This window comes from Physella acuta, unplaced genomic scaffold (assembly GCF_028476545.2).
Source record: "Physella acuta isolate Inbredline_101_S28 unplaced genomic scaffold, ASM2847654v3 ptg002236l, whole genome shotgun sequence".
Lineage (NCBI taxonomy): Eukaryota > Metazoa > Mollusca > Gastropoda > Physidae > Physella > Physella acuta.
The window spans coordinates 32561-53848 of NW_026733736.1; the positions used below are offsets into that span (position 1 = coordinate 32561).

Consider the following 21288-nt stretch of genomic DNA (forward strand, 5'->3'; position numbering starts at 1 on the left):
AAAAACAGTAGCCATTAGATTATAATTTATATAGATATAAAGTTTAAAAAAATACCTCAAAATGAATTTTAAAAATAATTTTATTTCTGAAAATCAACAGAAAAAAGGCGGCGTTGCACCGAGCAAATTAATTTTATTTAGTTAGCCACTGGCCAAGATTCTATATGGAAATAAAACTTTAAAATAACAAGTTTACATATAATAGGTCTAATGTAAAGACAAAATAAGATATTTATCACAAGCTTTTATTTAACTTGCTTTCTCTGTCTGTCGCCAGTCTGTCTGTCTAGATCGAAATGCTCGAGCGAAATATAGGCCACTTTTAACTGACAGATTGGTTTCAAAGTTGGCACGTATAGGTCAATACATGTAGACAATGCAATCTTACATAAATCGCTGAAAAGTTGATACAGAACTACACATTTGATATAATACTTATACATGAAATTTCATCAACCTCTGTAACGGTACTCAAGTTATCGTGTTTACAGACACACATACAGACACACACACGCACATACACACACACATACGGACAAGATTGCAAAACTATGTTTTTCCGACTCAGGAGGTGTAAAACGCCGAGATTTGCAAAAATCTCTATTTTTTTTCACGATTACAATACTTTCTCTATTCTTCGTATAAAGTAAAAATAGAGTACTGAAAAAATGCATAAAAACGTTTTAATAACTAGCTTTTATGTAATAATGCACTAAAAAGTATAAAATAAATGATTTTCTTTAAATATATAAAAATACACTACTATTTAAATTACTATGTTGGCTTGCTGTAGTATTGAAGCTTTGTTAGCGGGATTGAATGTCAGGGTAAATGCTGAAATGCTAATTTTTAATGTCAGCTGTAAGAGTGGTCTAGCTTTTTATGGCGACATGTGACCCTCCTGTTAAAAAAAAGCAGGTAGGGGCCTACTTAGAGTTTCTTCCAGGCATCACTTTTAAAGAACAAAATGGAATTTATATAGGAAATATATACACATATACTTTGAACAGTGTCCGACCCCGGAAATTTTAGTCCGCCACCTCCTCCCCCCCCCCCACCTCCCGGAGAAAAAAGTACTGGGCCTACTATTTAGTACAACGACAAGATACACCCCCCTTAGAAACCTACATAAGAAAAGTAGCTATATTCACACATCTGTTTCAAAGTTTATTTTCTTTTTTTCACAATTTTGTGGTGCGAATATTGTACGTTTTTCCCGTTGCATTATTTCCCATGGAAACCACAAAGTCACTTGGTTTCGGTGGACTTTCGAAACCAGTGGCGTAGCTGGGGGGGGGGGGGGGGGCATAAATAAAGTTCGCCTCGAGTCGCTACGCCTCTATTTTGTAACCTAAGACTGAGTCTGAAAAACTGTTTCCCGAAAGGATAAAAATTCTGGAAATAATTTTTTTTTGGCTACTGTCGCCAAAGGAGAAGAAACTTTAATCCTAACATTCAGATTTGCGGGTGTATTTACAGCTTTCACAACAAGGAAAGAATTACCTAGGCTTAAAGGTTCGTTCATAGCTAAATATCTTCCTGTAAGTCAACCGCCCCTTCATACACACAATAAACTGACGTCCGTCTAAAACTGACAAAAAAGAAAAAAAAATTATATTTTTTTTAACCGTTCCTATAATTGCCCTACCATCCAGAAGATTCATAAAGATACCTTGCTCAACCCATTCCCGATTTATTGCAATCTGTTTTTAAAAACATCGATGATTTTTTTCTCTATCAGATTAACAGAGATGCAGAGGCGTAGCGACCCTTCCCGGCGCCCGGGGACAAACTTTTCGATTTGCACCCCCCCCCCTCAAACTTTCGATTTGCACCCCCCTCAACCTTACAATTTATTTTTCCAATCCATTTTGGCGCCCCCTAAGGTCGGCGCCCTGGGACATATGTCACCCCCCCCCCCCGCCCCCCCTCGCTACGCTACTGCAGAGATGGTTTAACATTGGGTATATTGATCCATTGCAATGAAAATTTACTAGTCGTTTAAAAATGAAGTGCTGCTAAAATTCAGTTTAAAATATGCATTTAACAAATGCACACGTGTGACGTCACAGTTTCTGTACCCCATCCCCGTCCCTTTTCTTCGTCACTCACCTTCACAAAAGTCAGAAAGCAGATCCCCCAGCACCTTACCACCTCCCCCCCCCCCCCCCGCCTTAAGGGTGTGACATTTAGTATGTCTATTAACCAACTCCAAGGAATTTAGCCGATTATCCCCCTCCTTCTAAGGATTCCACTCTTACCTCATACATTATTACAAAATGCCAGAACTCAGAACCACTACTATTATATTATTCACAATGATCCATCTCCCACCCACCCTCATCAGAACAAACATGTTTCTAATTAGCAGTAAAGACGCATCTCATTAGTGTTATTGTAGCTCTAGTGTATACATTAAAGTATAAAGAAAAATATTTTATTCAGGAGAAAGAGTTGCCTTGTGAGGCTTGACCTCGAGTTGAGGCGCTGAACCTTTGGTTATGAATATGTAAAAGGGGAAAAAGAAAACATATATGAGGATGGTAAACTGTAGGGTATCGATTTCGTGATTTTAGTTACATCATCTTAAAAATAAGAAAATGATTCAATATGTTTTTATGTTATTATTTTATTTAGGGCAGCCTACACTAAAATGAAGGGGACGGAGTTCAAGCCAGTAGACCGTCCCTGAATCCACCCAACCAGAGTTTCTTCCAGGCATCTCTTCGGGGGGGGGGGGGGGGGGGGGGGGCAAAATTTATATAGAAAATATATACTTTTAACAGTGTCCGTCCCCCCGAAGAAAGTTTACCGCCCCCCCCCCCCAAAGATTTCAAGTGAACTTTTACACTAAAATGAAAGAAAGACACCCTAATAACAAAGTCATGACTTCTCGGGACACCATACGACGAAAGAAGAAAAGGGCGACCTAAGACTATCTGGCTATACATAGTAGATAGCGAAGTGAAGTCAACAGATCAAACCTGGGGGCAGAGGCGTAGCTAGGGGTGGGTGGGTGGGGCGGCTGCCCCAGGCGTAGACACAAGGGGGCGCCAAACTTGGTAAATAGTAATATAAAAAGCTCATAGCTGTATTATACAGTCTAAGTAAATAACAAAATCTTCTACTTGGCATTACGGACTTGTTTTCTGCATCAATTGCGCGACACCAAAATAAAAAGGCAAAGAGACTGGTAAAAAGCGGCCCGACCTTTCTAAATGATGGGAATGGGGGGGGGGGCGCTTTTTCACCAACGCGAATTACTACATATATGCCTAATTTGGGGAGTGTGGCCAGAAATTGATAATACGAATGGGAGAACATTGTTGAAGCATAACAAGGCGTCGAGCGTGAACTGAAACAATGAACACTATAATTTGTCCGATTGTTGAATAGCTTTTGCGATCGAATTCACGGGTGAAGGGGGACGGGTTGAAGAAATGCATGAAAGAAACTCAAGTAACAAAGTAATGCGGAGTTACTGTCAAATGCTGATCAGTAGAACAGTATGGGTCGGTGTGGTCGAGTCTGTAAAGCTCATGGTTGATAAACTGAAAAGTCACGAGTAGGGCGGTTGGGGTGGCTGGGTCGGCCGCCCCGGGTGCAATAGCTTCAATAACTGAAATATAGGCCTACTCAGTCAAAGAACTTGGCTTTACGGGCTTACTTTACTGTTTTATGTGACACAAAAATAACCGTTAGGGGTTAAAAAGATTTGTCGCTATTTAAATAACTATATATAAACATGGAGAGGGAGGGCGCAACATTGATAGTTCGCCCCGAGCGCCGCAACGCAATGGGTCGCTACGCCTCTGGTTGACACTATACTTAATTAGGGGTCATCCATAAATGACGTCACGCTTTTTTGACCATTGTTACCTCCCCCCCCTCCCCTCCGTCACACGTCGTCACAAAAAGCCAGACCCCACCCCCCTAAAATGACGTCACCCTCAGCCTACAACCCCCCTCAAAATTGCAGTTGAATTTTTTTTAAACAGCTATATTTTTCCAAAATCTTGTCTGAACTCTGTCAAAATAGAGTATTTTAATCAATTGTTATTACACTTTATTAAAACAGTTTTCTAAAACGAAAAATAACGTCTGCAATTCGTTTTCTAACATTGCTTTTTTATAAAGCAAAAGTGTGACGTCGCACCATCTGAACCCCCCCCCCCGCCCTCCCCCCTCATCACACACACTCACAAAATTACGGACCACCCCTCCCCCCTACGAGTGTGACGTCATTTATGGACGACCCCCTTATGTAGGAGGGATTCCCTTCCACAACTAAAATTAAGAACGAAGCTGAAGAAGAAACATCTTCGTTCGTTTATTTGACTAGAAAAAAGTGTATAATTTGAGGGGAGGTGGTTCAAGGTAATATTATCGTACCTTCTTTCCTTTCATCTGTTTATCTTTGCGGTCACCCTACCAACAAACGTACATGTATGCTGCCTGTATTCAACCTTTTATCCAGCAATAATTTACCGGAAAATTTGCATCACCAAATGAGTTTTTTGCATAAATATTTTCTTCGGCGTATGTCGATGTACAAGAGGAGGACTGGCTGTCTCATGTTAATGTATGTGCAATAAAGCCGATGGGATGCTTACATATTTTCTGATTGTGCTTGTTGGTGATCTCGTGACGTAGGCCCGGCTGTTTGAATACATTACCTCACTGTTGGCAGTCATCTTGGCAACATGGAGCTCGAGTTTAAGAGGTAAAACTTAATATAATTGTTTTTGTACATGTACACATTGAAAATACATTTTGTTTAATCAGGGAGTAGATATTTAGGCTTAATATAACAAGAGACTGTAATGGGTTTATGTAGGCCTATTTATAAATATTATACACATGAATTGTGAACAAATATATCCTACATGATTATGCATTAAAATTAAAATACAAGACGTTGAAACATCTTATGCACATTTAGGAATAAAAGAAGAAAATACTAATCTGACTATAAACAATATTGTTTTTAATTGGTTTTGAAATTTCGAAGCTATTGTAATTGCGGATACGCTACTGTGGATTAATATAACTACTGTTGTTTATTTTCGATTTGTCAGTGAACACTAATAAAGAGAAATAATTTGATTTTTAAATGGGACACTGTCAAAAGTATATATTTTCTATATAAATTCCATTTCGCTGGGGGGGGGGGGGGGTGGGGGCGGTAGACTTTCTTCGGGGGGAGGGCAGTCGTCCCCCCCCCCCCCCGAAACTCTGCCTATGCCCTATACCAATTTTTTTTATGTGGGGGTCTTTATAAGTTCAGATATTATATGCCAGGGTCGGATTTAGAATTGATACGGCCTCGAAAATAATCACTGTGTTTACAAGCTTTTATTTGACTTGATTTCCCTTGATTCACATACGCGGTGACGAACCAGTCGTTGCTGGATGAAAGATAACTCTTAAATTTACCTACGAATGTTATGACAAAATTTTCCGATTAACCCTCAATACAAATGAGTAAAAAGTTAAGGGAGGCAACAAAGAATTTATTATTAAAGACGTAAAGTTATTTTAAAAAGCAGTGCATAACAACATAACTTGTCATTTCTAACACAAACAGCTAAATAAATAAATATATATATATATAAATTTATTATTTAAAAACAAACTAAGATTATAGAAATATCAATTGATATTATAACCAATCTAAAGTTTAAAAAATTAAAACCGTAGTTTTATTTATGAATATTTTTTTAAAATTCCGAATTCATCATATCTCATTATTCAAATTAACATGTATAACTATTATAGACTTACTTTTAAAAAACGAAATGTTTGATCTAGAACTAGTAGAACTAGAGTCTAGGCCAGGGGTCGGCAACCTTTTGAAGCGGAAGAGCCAAAAGTTACAATTTTCAAAATTTCCCTGGTTTTAAAGAGCCACTAACATTTTTTTTTATTTCAAATATTTTTTTTTTATTAAGATTATTAGTATTTGTGCAAGGAGCTGGAGAGCCGCATCTTGATATCAAAAGAGCCGCATGCGGCTCGCGAGCCGCAGGTTGCCGACCCCTGGTCTAGGCCAGGGGTCGGCAACCTTTTGAAGCGGAAGAGCCAAAAGTTAAAATTTTTAAAAATTTCCCTGGATTTAAAGAGCCACTAACATTTTTTTTATTTCAAAAATTTTATTTTTTTAAAAAGATTATTAGTATTTGTGCAAGGAGCTGGAGAGCCGCATCTTGATATCAAAAGAGCCGCATGCGGCTCGCGAGCCGCAGGTTGCCGACCCCTGGTCTAGGCCAGGGGTCGGCAACCTTTTGGGTCGGAAGAGCCAAAATATATAATTAACTTAATATCCCAGTTTTTTAAGAGCCACTTAAAATTTTATTTCAATATTATGATATTTGATTGGGATGATTGATATATATATATATATATATATATATATATATATATATATATATATATATATAATAGCTTTAAAAAAGAAATAATATTTATTCAAATAAAAACATACAGATGTTTCGCAGAATAAAAGTATTTTATCTAGCTCTGCTAGAATAATAAAATCAGTAACCTAAGTATATAGCTTTAATTATTGTATACAATTTACAACAGTTTTGCTTTGCATGCCTTTTGAAAGTTTGTTTAAACCGGACTCATAACTTGTTTTCAGTTTCAAGCACGCCTCTAGATTTTTATTTGTTAGTTGGCTTCTATACTTTGTACTATATCCATGCAAGAAAACGCTTGCTCGCATGAATGTTGACCCGAAGATCGTCAACACTCCAAATGCAAACTTCTTCGCCTTACTATAGCATCCTGATAGTAGGACCTCAACTCGCGGCATTTCTTTTAGAGCTGTCCAGTTGTACATGTTTTACTGGACCTCCAAATCATCGAACTTGCTCTTGAGATCTGTGAACTTACCGCTCCACAAATGTTTGGTTTTCAAATCTAGCAAATATGAAGGGAACCATCATCAATTCTAAATAGCACAAAGTTAATCTTATTTATTTTTGTGTTGCGAGAATCTACTATGAACGTCAGAGTACTTGCATTTCTTTTGAATTGCTCAAACCTCCCAGTGAACCCATCCTTCATTTCGTTTATAGTAATGCTGAAATGTTTCATGTCAATAGTTTTATCATGATATTCTTTTTCCGATTTTTCGAAATAAAGTATAATGAAGTATTTTTTTTTCGAAACAATCATCTTCTTCAAGGAAGGCATAGGCTGGGTTTTCCTTTCAATGCAGTTTTACATTTAGCTTGTTTAGTTTCTTTGTGATCTCCACCACAAAGTTGAATGTTGCAATTTGAGATAAACAGTTAATATGAAGTACATTGAAATAGGGCGTAACCAAATATTATAATAGAATAGCGAGTGTTTATTGTTTATGTTTATTATTTTATCGTTCATTACCGAGTGTCGCGGAACCATATTTTTGTGAATTTTGAAAAAAATAATTAATATTTGTTCATGGAGCTGAAGAGCCGCATCTGGACACCAAAAGAGCCGTATGCGGCTCGCGAGCCGCAGGTTGCCGACCCCTGGTCTAGGCCAAATCTTAGCCCCGTCAAGATTTTATGATCAAATTGCCTCTAAACTGAGGATGACAGCTACATCTGATGATGATATTATTAGAAGGAGACTACTGATTGATGGAGAAGGTGGGAATGATGATAAAAGCCTTAACAATCTTCTTAAAACTTTCATTCGCTGGTCAGCATCCAAAGAAGAAGATGAAAATTCCCAAGCTATGTACCAGCGCATGCTTGTGGACTAAAAAGTAGAAAATAACTATTTACATACATTTGATGACAAAAAACGTGGGTACGTTCACCATCAAATTTCCCGACCCATCTGCCCGACCCACGTTTTTTGTTATCAAATGTATGTAAATAGTTATTTTCTACTTTTTAGTCCACAAGAAAAACGTGGTTTTTTAAAAAGTTTTTTTTAAGTATTTTATTTTCTCCTTTTTAGTCCGTTGCTACACATGAAAAACGTGGTTTTTAAAAAAGTTTTTTATATAGTTTATTTTCTACTTTATCTAATGACTTGATTAAGTATGAATTGACAAAGTGTTTATAAATACACGGACTAAAAAAATCTTGAGCGACCAGGATTCGAACATCGATTGGGGCCGAAGTAACTGTGTCAATAAGCCTCCAGTCTTGTCGGTATCTTTAGAAATCATGTCCTCAATTTTATGGTCCTTTGGGCGTAATTAAATTAAGCTAATTACGGTCTCTAATTGCTAGTTTTTATGATTGCATCTGAAATTGTTAGGCAAAAGTAGCCTGCATGCCAAATTTCAGAACTATAGAACAATCAGAAGTGGGCTAATTTTCGATGTCAATTTTAACAACAAACACACAAACGCGAAGCTGAGTTAATAAAAACGTGTTAAAATAGACAAGAATATGATAAATTGGCAAAGATTATTCAGCTCCACCCTGACAGACAGGCAACAACAAAGCAGTTGCAATTACTAGACAAAGAGTTATCCAATTTGGCTACTACAAAACAGAAATTAGAAGAAAAGTTGGAGTTGCGTAGAAAACAGTTTATGGTGCTTATAACTTCCATTCATGAGTTACAACGTATATTGGAGGAAGATGACGACAACAATGAAGAATCAAAAGAAGAAGAGATGAACCTTTCAAGCTAACCAATGTTGCATGCAAATTTGTATTATATAAAAAGTATTTGAATTTTAATAGCACTGCCAGCCACATTTGTCTATATTAATTAGATATTTTGCATATGAAACTTTCTTACTTTGACTGGTTGCAGAGTATTTAGCATAAAGAACACTGTATACCAAGTGTTGAAATAGTTTTTAATAAGAAATTTGTTTTACAAAGCAATTATTCTTTAATTTTGGAGTATTAGATACTATATTTGGGAGTACCTAAAGAAGGGAAACTTTTCTGCTGGCTGAGCATATGTGATCCAGCATTGTAAGTCTTTGTATTAATTATATTTTCTTTGTTCTAATATTTCAAATAAAAATTTCATACTTTTTAAATGGTGCTGACCTTAACATTCAATAAAAGTAAACTGTGTATTATTTGATTTAGTTGAATAAACATATGGCCATTTAAAAAAAAAAAAAAAAAAAAAAAAAAAAAAAAAAAACGAAATGCTAACTGATGCTGAAAATTATTTGTATAAGGCAAAAAAAAAATAGATTCAGAATTTTATCTGTTTTTGTGTAAACATATGGGAATATTAACACCGTTGTAATGTCTAGCTTTACAGACTGCAACCTTTCTAACCAATTTTGAAATTCACCCCTTTGCTCACATCATGCTTTTGATGTTTATTTTTCTTCCATTATTAATACCTTACGTTTTGCCAATTATATTTCATATGACTTAGTTAAACTGGCTTCTTTTCCTTGTTCGTAAATATTTAAACAATGTTGATGTGATTATTTAAAAATGGAATATAAAAAATACTTTCATTTTTTTCCCAACGATTGTCTCCATTTCAAAATATCTCATATCCTATATATTTTTCTTATAAAAACATCTTATTTTGAATAAAATACAAGGTATAATGGCAAATGTTGTTATTTATACTGCAAACTATTTTTAATTAGAAGCTCCGTTTTTATTTTAACAATGACTTTACCTAGTCCATGTTTTTCCTATTTATTATAAAGTCGTTAAATTTATGCAATGAGTGGTTATTTCCAGTTTGGAAATGATTATATAGTCAAATAAGCTTGGTTCAAATAAAAAAAACATCCATTGTTTTAGAAACAACATTCAAAATGCATTAAAAAAACGTTTTGGCAACAAGCGTTTATGTAAAAATGCACTAAAAAGAGAGAAAACAAATGATTTTTATTTAAATATATAAAACTACTATTTAAATCACTATAAAGAAAAGCGTAGGCCCATAACTAGATACATCACAACGGGTATAATACAAAACACTGCTTCTAGTGCCTGATCAGCCTCACCCCAAACCAGACCCCCGCCAACATAACCCTTCTGTCACCATGATCCCACATCTAGCATCCCATTGATTTTTTTTTTTGGTTCTCTAATTATTGGTAAAAACTATCGATTACTCTCATTGACACCCAGTAGCGTAGCGAGGGGGCGAGGGGCACATATGTCACCGGGCGCCGAAATTAGGGGGCGCCAAAATGGGTTGGAAAAATAAATTGAAAGGTTGAGGGGGGTGCAAATCGAAAGTTTGAGGGTGGGGTGCAAATGGAAATCTCGAGGGGGGGGGGTGCAAATCGAAAGTTTGGGGGGTGCAAATCGAAATCTCGAGGGGGGGGGGGGGTGCAAATCGAAAAGTTTGTCCCCGGGCGCCGGGAAGGGTCGCTACGCCTCTGTTGACACCCCCCCACCTCACAATTATTAAACCCTGTACATTCACGACATCTCAAGATACACTCAGCATATAATAAAGGGAGATAACTGTATTAAACAACACAATTTTGAATAGCAATACGCCCCCTTGACATAATTGCAAAACTATGCATTTCCGACTCAGGGAGGTGTGAAACGTCGAGATTTGTGAAAATCTCGATTGCGATTTTTTGCACGATTACAATACTTCCTCTATACGAGAAAGTAAAAACAACAACATTGTTTCAGTGGCGGAACTAGAAAAAAGGGGCCACCCCGCAAAATATTTTTTGAGGCCCCCCCTATATATATATATATATATATATATATATATATATATATATATATATATATATATATATATATATATATATATATATATATAAACACAAAATACGAACGTATTATACTCATTTCGGGCCTAATCTAGTTTTTAAAAAACACATTGTTTTAAAAAAAACATAATACTTTTATGTTCAATTCTAACAAATTACAACAACATGTCATGTGTTTAAGTGCATTAGTCTGTTTTGAAAATCTGTGTGTCACTTGTGATGTCGGCTGTATAGCTTCCCATTCGCAAGCCGGTCAAAAGTATATGAAACATGAAAGCTTTGTTTGTGTAATGGTTTCTCGTGTTATGTTTATTTTTAGGTGTTTTTTTTTAATTTATATTAATTTTTTTTTTAAATTCCTTTTTATACTATTTCATTCTTTAGTATGTATTTTATAAAAAAAATTATAATTAAGAGAAGTAATTGCTTTTCAATTTGCGTAGTACAAAACCATTAAAAGGAGTTTATGGGCACTTCTATTTGACTATTTAAGAAGGGAAATAAGTCATGGAAGTGGTTTGAATGTTTGTTTATCTTGCACACTAAAGCTTATGTAGATTTTTTTTTCTTTTACGCAACAGCGTGTGTTAGCTACTGTAGAACATCACTACAGTAGTAGTTTTTTTTTTACAAAACCATAATTAAGGTGCACGAAAACGTAATTTTGGAATACAAAGTCATTGCTTTTTGGTTGGATTTTGGGCCCCTAAACGGCCTGGGCCCCCCCGCATTGCGGGGTCTGGCGGTATGGTAGTTCCGCCCCTGCATTGTTTTCATAGTACATTTTTAAATGTGGTGTTACCCCCACCCTGGTCGTTGATTGACGAATCTGTTATTGAAAATGCTCAACAGATTAAAACTGTAAATTTTGCAATGTTTTCGGCTGGCATTAATCCCTAATCCCGACACCGTGTGATAATTTTTTAAATGCTCACAGTTAATAGTAACGTTTATCATTAATCGGTTATTAATAATACCTCATTGTGTCACCCCTCCCCCTCTCCCTAACCTTGTTGGGATTTGTCAATTTATAAGGTCTATTTAACTTTGATTTTGTAATTATTATTATTATTAGTTGAACCAGAGTTTCTTCCAAGCATCCTTTAAAGAAAGTCTACCCCCCCCCCCCCATCCAATGAATTGGAATTTATATAGAAAAAAAAATGCTTTTACTAGTTTCTCTCCCCCCCCCCCCCCCCCCGAAAATATCAAGTGCCCCCCCCCCCGGTGAAAAAGGTCTGAAAGAAACTCTGAGTTGAACTGCAAAAAGCATTTTTCGTCTGTATATTGTACATTTTTTTTTGCCAGAAACAAGTGAACTCTACTTCACTTGCCCCATAGCCCGTCAGGTTTAAAAGGGAAACTTTTTTTTTTACCACCACCCTTTAATAATGTCACCCGTTGCCCATTTTTTATTGACATAAGATTTTCGTGCTCAGGTGTTGAAAATCAACATGGTTGAAAAGTGAATTTCATCATTAAAATGGTTTAATGAAATATTTAATTATCAGCTATTTGAGTCATTTAACTTTTAATAACCGATCACCCAACCTTAACTCTCGTCGACAATAATAGAGTAGTCTCTCTTGCTGAAATACTCTATTCAAGCAGTCGCCCTTTTCCATAGTTGTGAAAACACATCCCCCAGCGCTTCGTTGTCAAGCTTTTAAAAAACGATTCTTTTTCTCTTTCCTTGTCCGTTTGTCACACATCGTCACAAAATGCCAGACCCCCTCCCTTAAATGACGTCACACCTATTCTTACAACCCCCTTCCCTAAAGAATTTCCTATTCTATTTTCAAAGTGATCAAGAAAAAATAACCGAGCTATGTCAACATTGAGAACATAAATGTTAAGAATTTTTTATTATAATTTACACTAAACATAAAAAAAATAAAAAATAAAAAGCTTATAACAGCTAAAACTTATTTCCCAGCATTACTTTTTAAAAAGCAAAAGTGTTTCGTCACACTTCCCCCCCCCCCCCTCCTCCTCAAAAAAAAAATCAGAACCGCAACCCCGACCCGCGAGAAGTGTGACGTCGTTCATGGTCGACCCCCTAATAAAAGATTCCTCTTCAGACCTAATGATCCATTGGGCAGATGAAGTAGAGTCAGAGGCGTAGCGAGGGGGGTGCGGACCGCACCGGGTGACACCATTTAGGGGGGGGGGGGGTGACACCAAGGCAAAACATAGCAAAATATATAGAGAAAAACTTGAGGGGGGGGTGCAAATCGAAAGGTTGAGGGGGGGGGGGGGTGCAAATCGAAAGATTAAAAGTTTGTCCCCGGGAAGGGTCGCTACGCCTCGGGGGGGGGGGGGGTGACACCATTAAGTGCCGCACCGGGTGACACCCGACCTCGCTACGCCACTGAGTAGAGTTCGTATGTGTGGTCAGCGCTTTGCCCAACCACCCATACTTTCCTAACATGAGCTAGGGATCTCGTCTTAGCTGGGTGGATTTTCTCTTGAACCCGGATTCGAACTCGAGACTTACGGGTTGGCAGTCTAGCGCTCTACTGCTAGGCCACACCGTCCCATGACGACCCCTAACAACTCCCTAAAAAAAAAATCCCCTTAGATTTGACCTTTCCTAGGTCACAGATTAATTAGTTATTATTTTTCGGCGGTTTAAAGTGGGGTCACGTGGTCACGGCATCTCTTTGAGTGCTGGGTCAGGCGGCAAAAGTGGGTCCAAAGGTCACGAAAAGCCCAGGCATCAGCAAAACAAATCTAATTAAAACAACGGCTTATAGTATAGCCAATGGCAGTGGTTTGAAGGTGTTTCTATCCTTCACAATGCAGCTCATGTAGTTTTTTTTTCTCTATGCAACGGTGCGTGTTAGTAATTGTAGAACAATTAGTGATGTGATAGATCTGGTTTTTTTTTTACGAAACGTCTAGTCTATTAAGGTGCAAAAAATAAAATTATTTTGTTATTTTTGGTCAGATTTTGTCAGATTGTGGGTCCCCTGGCCTAAACGCCCATCACCCCCGCAATGCGGGGCCTGGCGGTATGGTAGTTCCGCCTCTGTTTTTAGAATTCCACTACATTTAGTACTATTGACTTATGGGATACCAAGAGGTGGTCACTAGTTATACCCATACTGTGATCGACTTCGTGTTAGGGCTGATGGTTTGTGTTATCGTTAGAGTTATCAAGCCACCCACACTAACTACATAACAATTTTTGTAAATCTGCTGTCCGGGTTGAGGGTTAGAGCTATGGTTAGGGTCCATGGGTTGCTCTTTCGAACCTGGCGGTCGTCCATTGGGCAGATGAAGTAGAGTAGACGTCCTACTGACTCCATCTCGGGTTCCGATCTCCAGACTTAAGAGTCAGCACAGCAGTCGTACGCTTTACCGTCCGATTCAGTGGCGTTGTTATAACCCCCCCTCCCCATAGACCCCTCTGTTTATATATAAAAAGTATGAGGGGGGGTGCAAATCGAAAGTTTGAGGGGGAGGGGTGCAAATCGAACCCCCCCCCCCCCTTGAGACGATCCTGGCTACGCCACTGGTCCGATTACCCCCCCCCCCCCCCACCTCAGAGAAATGCCTGTTTTATTTTACATAGTTGTTTCACTTTAGCCGCTGTGTTTTAAATGCTCTGCCCTCCCCCCACCTCGCGCGACCTAATTAGGTCAGCACATGTCAAATTATTAATATTGACAACGTCATCTGATACACATTAAAAAACCGGTGAGTGATGTCACGTGCTATTTGCATGCCTGAGTGCTGGCGACCTGTTTCAATTCAACACGCAACCCCCGACCTTAAAAAAAAAACAACAACCCACAACATACACATTGGGGCACCTTCAGCCTGGAGTTATATCTGTCGACCTGACCAAAATAATTCCATTGACAAGTGAAGTGACACGTAGAGGCGGAAGATTCGCTTCAAGTATGCCTGTCCATGTGTGCCGTTCACTGGTGCGGAACTAGCACAATAGAATTTGGAGTGCTACAGAATGTTAACGTTTCCAGTCTGTTGCGGTCTATTGAAATGTCTGTGTGTGTGTTTGTATGTGGGTGTATATGTGCCATCCATTACCTCAATAATGTAGACTAATATATCCTGTATCAGTAATGTAGACACACCAAAGGCCATGCACACAGCCCCAGTTAAATAACACTAGGCTACCCAGACATACACAACCGCTCATGTGCGCAACACACACAATGTAAACAATCCTGATCGTGTGCACACCGTAAAGTCATGTACACAACACAGTCATGTACACACACACAAACACCAGTCATCTAAATACTCCAGTCATGTGAACACACACACCTGGCATGTACACAGCTAATCCGTGTACACATCTCAGTCCAGTACACACCTTGATCATATTACATCCCTAACCTGTTACACCCCAGTCATGCACGCACCCCAGGGGGGTGAGGCGGCAGTCTCGATCACCCCCACCATTAAATCAAGCCACGCCATTCATTCGTATGTTTACCTTAAAAAACAAATTACAAACATCAACAATGACATTTTCCTTTAAAATTTAACCCTTTCCCGCCGTCTATTTCTTTAGCCATGAAGCCTTGACCTAGTACAAATAAGAGAATCCATGATGTCAACACCCCCTCCCCTCTGCTATGTTCCGTATCTAAACGAGATGTTGATAAAACGTGTCTCGTTTTACTCAGAATGTTCAGTTGGTCCATTGCTTTCTAGTCAGACGAATCTAAATCTCGCAAGGATTTATTTTGGCTAAGACGTTTTAAAATTACAGATTAAATTCGTAACAGAAAGATAATGATATTCAACGGACAGAAATAAAAACAAGTCTAAACAGTAAAAACAAAAATGAGATTCGGTGAGTAGGTTATTTTTAGAATTAAGGTCATAAACCAGCGAGAAAATGGGTCGCTGAGAGTATTGTTTGTTTTAGGGCTAGCCCACAAGCACAGCTGAACTTATTTGAACAGTTCCCGCTGTTTTGCTGAATGCAGTTATGTAAGTGTGTGTTACGGATATTAACAGTGCTAGATCTATATCGCTTCAAGAGGCTGCACATTTAAAATGATTCTATATTGCACGCTTGGGTACAGCTAAAAGATATTTTCTGGTCAACGTGTTGGAGGTTAATTTACTTTTTATCAAGAGTCAGCGTAGGACATAACCCTTATTTCAACTTGGATGACTTTTACAATAAAATGGATTTATGTAAGTAGGGTTTTAAGTTAGATAAATTGATTTCTAAAGCCCTAGTTATTGTTTTGGATGTTCGGGGTCATTATATTCTATCATTGCACACGTTTTCTGCTCGCAAAAACTCGAGTCACGTGGTACTGACGTGTGTCGGAGGTATCGGTTACCTGACCTAGATGCACTTCCCTCTAAACGAGACAACTCGCTTTGAAATTTGCCCTTGCTAGTTTGAGGCCTTGCGTACTGCCGTACTAAGTCTAAACAATGTTATAATAATGTACCATAGATTTGTAAGCAGGCAAGAACATGTGCACTAAGGGTTAATATCAAAAGGTTGTCATTTTTTTTCTGCCTATATCTTTAGGTTAAAGTTAGATCTAGTTAAAGGGTGGGGGTGCGGACAGGTTTAGGTACTTAAGTTCGTGTAATATATATTTTTTTCTTTTTTTTTAAATACTTTTATTTTTCAATTTAAAACTAATACAGTAACATTTCACGCCGTTTGGATGGATATTTGCAAAATATTTACATTGGTGTACAGAGTATAGAGTAATATCTCAGCTGATATTTATAACCTAGTTATACTTGAGCTCATGTACATGCTATCGCGTACTAGATATGCTGAAAATATATACGTCATCTCTACAGGTTAACAGTCTAGTTTCCCTTCACCCACCCCATTCCCTGAAATAAAAATAAAAAACCAAACATTGATAATCAGCTTTATTAATATGAGTTTAAAAAAATATTTGAATCTTATCACATATTATAACGAATCATTGTGTTTTAACGGTGTAGGTAAGATTAGGCTTATCCAGGTCTCCATGTCGTGAAAGGCAGTCATCTCCCCTGTGTAACAAAATTCCACGAGCGCCCTAATCTCCATCTTGGCATTTGGCAAGTGATGTGTTAACTAAGGAAGAACAGCATATCTTTGTACTTGGCCTATTTTACCCTCTCATAATCATATACATAATTTCTTTCTCCCTTGTTATAATGTCATTGGAGATTCTATCTCAGTAAAGGCAAAGATTTTGTCTTTATTTTACAAGTAGGCTTACGTCATATTTACATTTAATTTTTAAAAAAATATGACGAATTTCATGTCATTTTTATAAACACCAAATCCCACCGTCTTTTGAAATTAAGTTTATTTTATTTTAAGTTCTCCAGTTGTATTAAACCGTGCCTACGATTTGAGGATTGCTTTTTTAAAGGTTCGACCCCTCCCCCCCCCCCCCACACACACACTACAATCACGCCATTACACCCAGCAACACTGGCCTTGTTAATAAATGAACTCTATTTCACCTGCCGTGCAGGCCGTCAGACTTAGAAACAACGGTATTTGATGTAATTTTTCCAAGTACTATTTTGTGACGGCGTGGTCGGATGGTAGAGGGCACGAGTGCTAACCTGAACGTCCTAAGAACACCCACGAGTCCATCCAGCTCGATGGATACTTAAGGGTCATCCATAAATGACTTCACGCTTTTTTGACGATTTTTACCCCCCCCCTCCCCTCCGTCACACATCTTCACAAAAAGCCAGACCCCACCCCTAAAATGACGTCACACCTCAGATTACACCCCCCCCCCTCAAAATTGCAGTTGAATTTTTCTTAAAACATCGATATTTTTCCAAAATCTTGTCTGAACTCTGTCAAAATAGAGTATTTTAATCAATTCCTATTGCAATTTATTAAAAATAGTTTTCTAAAACACGAAATAACGTCTTAAATTAGCTTTTAACATTGCTTTTTTATAATGCATAAGTGTGACGTCGCACCATCTGAACCCCCCCCCCCTCCCCCTCATCACACACCGTCACAAAATTACGGACCCCCCTCCCCCCTTCAAGTGTGACGTCATTTATGGACGACCCCTTACTTAACAGGTTGAAGAAAGTAAAGGCGGATAGGCATAGTGCTGACCACACTATCCCTTTTAAATGCCGAGGTCACTGAAACAGAGGAGCTCTACTTCATTTACCCTACACGCTAAACTGTGAAATGCAACACACTTCGCTGGTACGACAATGCTGATTGAATTAAAGGCCGCTGGCTCATAGTGGTCGGGTCGGTAGGGCAAAGGTCTACTAAACCACAAGGTCCAAGTTTGGTCGTTTGTACAAATGTTCATTTTTCCATTTTTTTTTCTCTTTTCGAAAATATAACGCATTTATAATTTGAAGAAATTTTTCCTTCCTGATATTTTTACATGAACCAAAATGGATGCGGATGTGTTTGGTGAGTTGGGTTGACCATTATTGTTGACGTGGATAAAAAACGTGTTTTGTTTAGATTTAGCCATCAAAGCGGCCGTAAAAATAAAATAAAAAGTAAGTCTGAAAATAATTCAGAAATTTTAATTTTTTTAGAATCCATGTTATAAAAGTTGCAAATCCAGAGAAGTAGAAAATAATTCTTTTTTTAAGTTTAAGGCTACATTTCTATTTATTTTTATCAAGCCTACGTTATAACAGTACTTTAAGTTTCACTTTCGTAAGACAAACATTGATTGGCTGTACAGGAACTCCATGATCAATATTCTGAAAATTCCTCTTCATAAAAACTCATAGTCTTTTGTACTCAAAACTTTGTCGATACATTTAAAAATAAAATTAATAAAAAAAATATATATCCAATCTTAGGTCAAGTGCGTCAAAAATAAGTCGGGTATTATAACGTTATATATTTTAATAACATCGCACTAGATTTTAAAAATGTTTCATACACCATTTCGAGACTATTCATTGCCGCGACCATTAACGAAATTATAAAAAAAAAAATCACAACAAACGCTTAAGTTGAAGTAGTAATGTCTAATTTCCACTTGGGAAACAACTAGAAATAAATGACGTAACTCAGAGAAATGTGGCCGCACACTTTATTATTGGTATCTCTACTTTTGGTATCAGAGTTCGACTTCTTACATCTCCCCCCCCCCCACCCTCCCCCATTCTCATGCCAAACATCCTATTGGCGAAATAGAAAAAAAAATGTAAAAAGAAATTATATTATACATAAACGATTGTCTGTCCCGTCCCCTACCTCGCGGATTCCGGAAGCTTCAAGTGATTTACCTTTCCCCCCCCCCACCCACCCCCCCCCCCCCCGGAGCAAAATGTGCTTAAGAAATAATACTTAAAATAGAGTTAGAACATTTATGAGGCTCCAGCCCCCACCCTCCTACCATTACGCTGATGATTATCTGATTGGGTCAGTGAAATTAGTTAACTGAACTTTATCCGATGTACTGACCGCCAGGTGCGAAATGGGCGACTTGAAAATTGTCCACGCTCCAGTGACATTGGTTTTCAACAAGGCAGGCATTATCTCTTAAGTATTAAATGCAAAAAGAAAGTATACATATTTGTCCGCCCCCACCCCGCCCCCTTGCGGATTCCGGAAGCTTTAAGTGACTTACCCCTCCCCCCGGCATCAAAATTTCCTGAAGAAATCCTGTTTAATATTGAGTTAGTGAAACGTCCACAAGCCACCCCCCCCCCCCCCTAAACCGCTACGCTGATGATTATCTGATGGGGTCAGTGAAATTAGTTAACTGAACTTTATCCGATGTACTGACCTTCAGGTACGAATAGGCGACTTGAAAATTTTCCACGCACCAGTGATGTTGGTTTTCAGCAACGTGCACATTATCTCTTATGTAACAACACCTGAATGAACTCGTTATCGCTGCGGTTTTATCTGTGGTTTTTTTGTTTGTGTCTATAATCTTCACATTTAAGAAAATAAAAGCCGGTTTTATGCGCATCATTTATAACAATTCTATGAAGTATTTGTGCTAACTGACAAGAATTAGCCAAATGTATTAAATGATAACTCGTATGGTTATTATTCCGGTTTGATTCAATTTTTAAAAAAACTTTACGTGAAAGTTTATCGCCGATGACAATATGAGGATATCTAATTAGAGCGTAAATTATTCATCGTTATTTATGTAATGATAAGTAAAGGAAAACAAATACATTTAGCGATCAGTCCTTTCAATACATTTTCGAGATAATAGCTTTTACTATTTTAGCTAGAGAAAATGTATGCATTTTCCAAATTATATTATATCTTAACCAGTTTTTTTTTTTACTGTATAGGTTGTTAATACATGTTTAATTTTGATCAACTTAATTGGAATTATAGTTCGGGGGGGGGGGGAAGGTCATTACTGATTGACCCGTCCCCTGTTACGCCGGCGCTGTTTAAAAATAGATTTTAACTCACACAACAGCGCGACAGGGAGAAACAGACACTTTTTTTTTATCATTCCCAAAGTAGACCAGTTAGAGATAAAAAAAATACCGAAGCGATATTTAAATCGGATGTTGGATAGGTAACCCAGCTTATCAACACATCTGACGCATCGGACTAATGTATCTGTTATCTTTTTGTATCTTGACTGACCGACCCATATTATTTAACGGGTTCAGCGTCTGAAGTTATTAACCATAAATGAGACAGAATGCACTTTAGATAATGTGGGGTGGGTGCGGGGGAAGGAAAGCAAGGTCACCAGTGTGATGCACGGGATTCTGTTTGTGTGATGGTTTGGGGTGAGAGATACCCGGTGATAGGTCTGATCTTAGCGACACCTTGGAGTGGGTGATATCGTGATAGGATAAAACCGAATCGCATCGAGTGACGTGTTTGGTGTTTGAAATTATTCGGATGTGTGATGATCTAATTGACCGTGTATTTCTTGTTATGAAAAGTGAGTGTAACATCCGCTATACCGTTCGACATATTTGTTTTTTTTTTTAATTCTAAAAACACACAATGAATGACACATTTTTTAAACTGTACACATTTTATTGCGTGAATTTAAATATATCGTACCTGAATATCGTACGGCTTGTGCGGAGCCATAATGCCCTTACAACCTGACACTTGTATACATCTCAATACGATCCGACTAGGTTCTGACATCGATACTGTTCACATACTGTACGCATAATTTACACGTCATACTGTACGTATTATTTACACATACTGTCCACATCATCTACACATACTGTGCATACACTGTACACATACTGTACATATAAGAAAAGTCGTGTGGTAGAGCACGCATTCACTAACCCGCAAGTCCCGAGTTCAGTTCCCGACCTCCGGTCCACAGGGCGCTCTGAACCCATCTTGCTCCTTAAGATAGGCTTACACAAGTCGAAGTTAAATTCAGCTGGGCATTTTGCTGACAATATAATCCTATCTGGCCAAGCAGGGGAGGCGCTACCCCCTCACCCAAACTTAATTTTAAATAAATAAATAAATAAATAAATAAATAAATAAATAAATAAATATATATATATATATATATATATATATATATATATATATATATATATATATATATATATATATATATTTATATATACATACATATAAATATACATATATATACAAATATATTATGCATGTATACTTT

At 37.7% G+C, this 21288-nt stretch overlaps 1 pseudogene; it reads left to right on the top strand.

The window, feature by feature from the left end:
- Positions 1–7551: 7551 nt before the first annotated feature.
- On the top strand, positions 7552–8835 carry LOC131932630 (THO complex subunit 7 homolog; annotated as a pseudogene).
- Positions 8836–21288: the final 12453 nt, after the last annotated feature.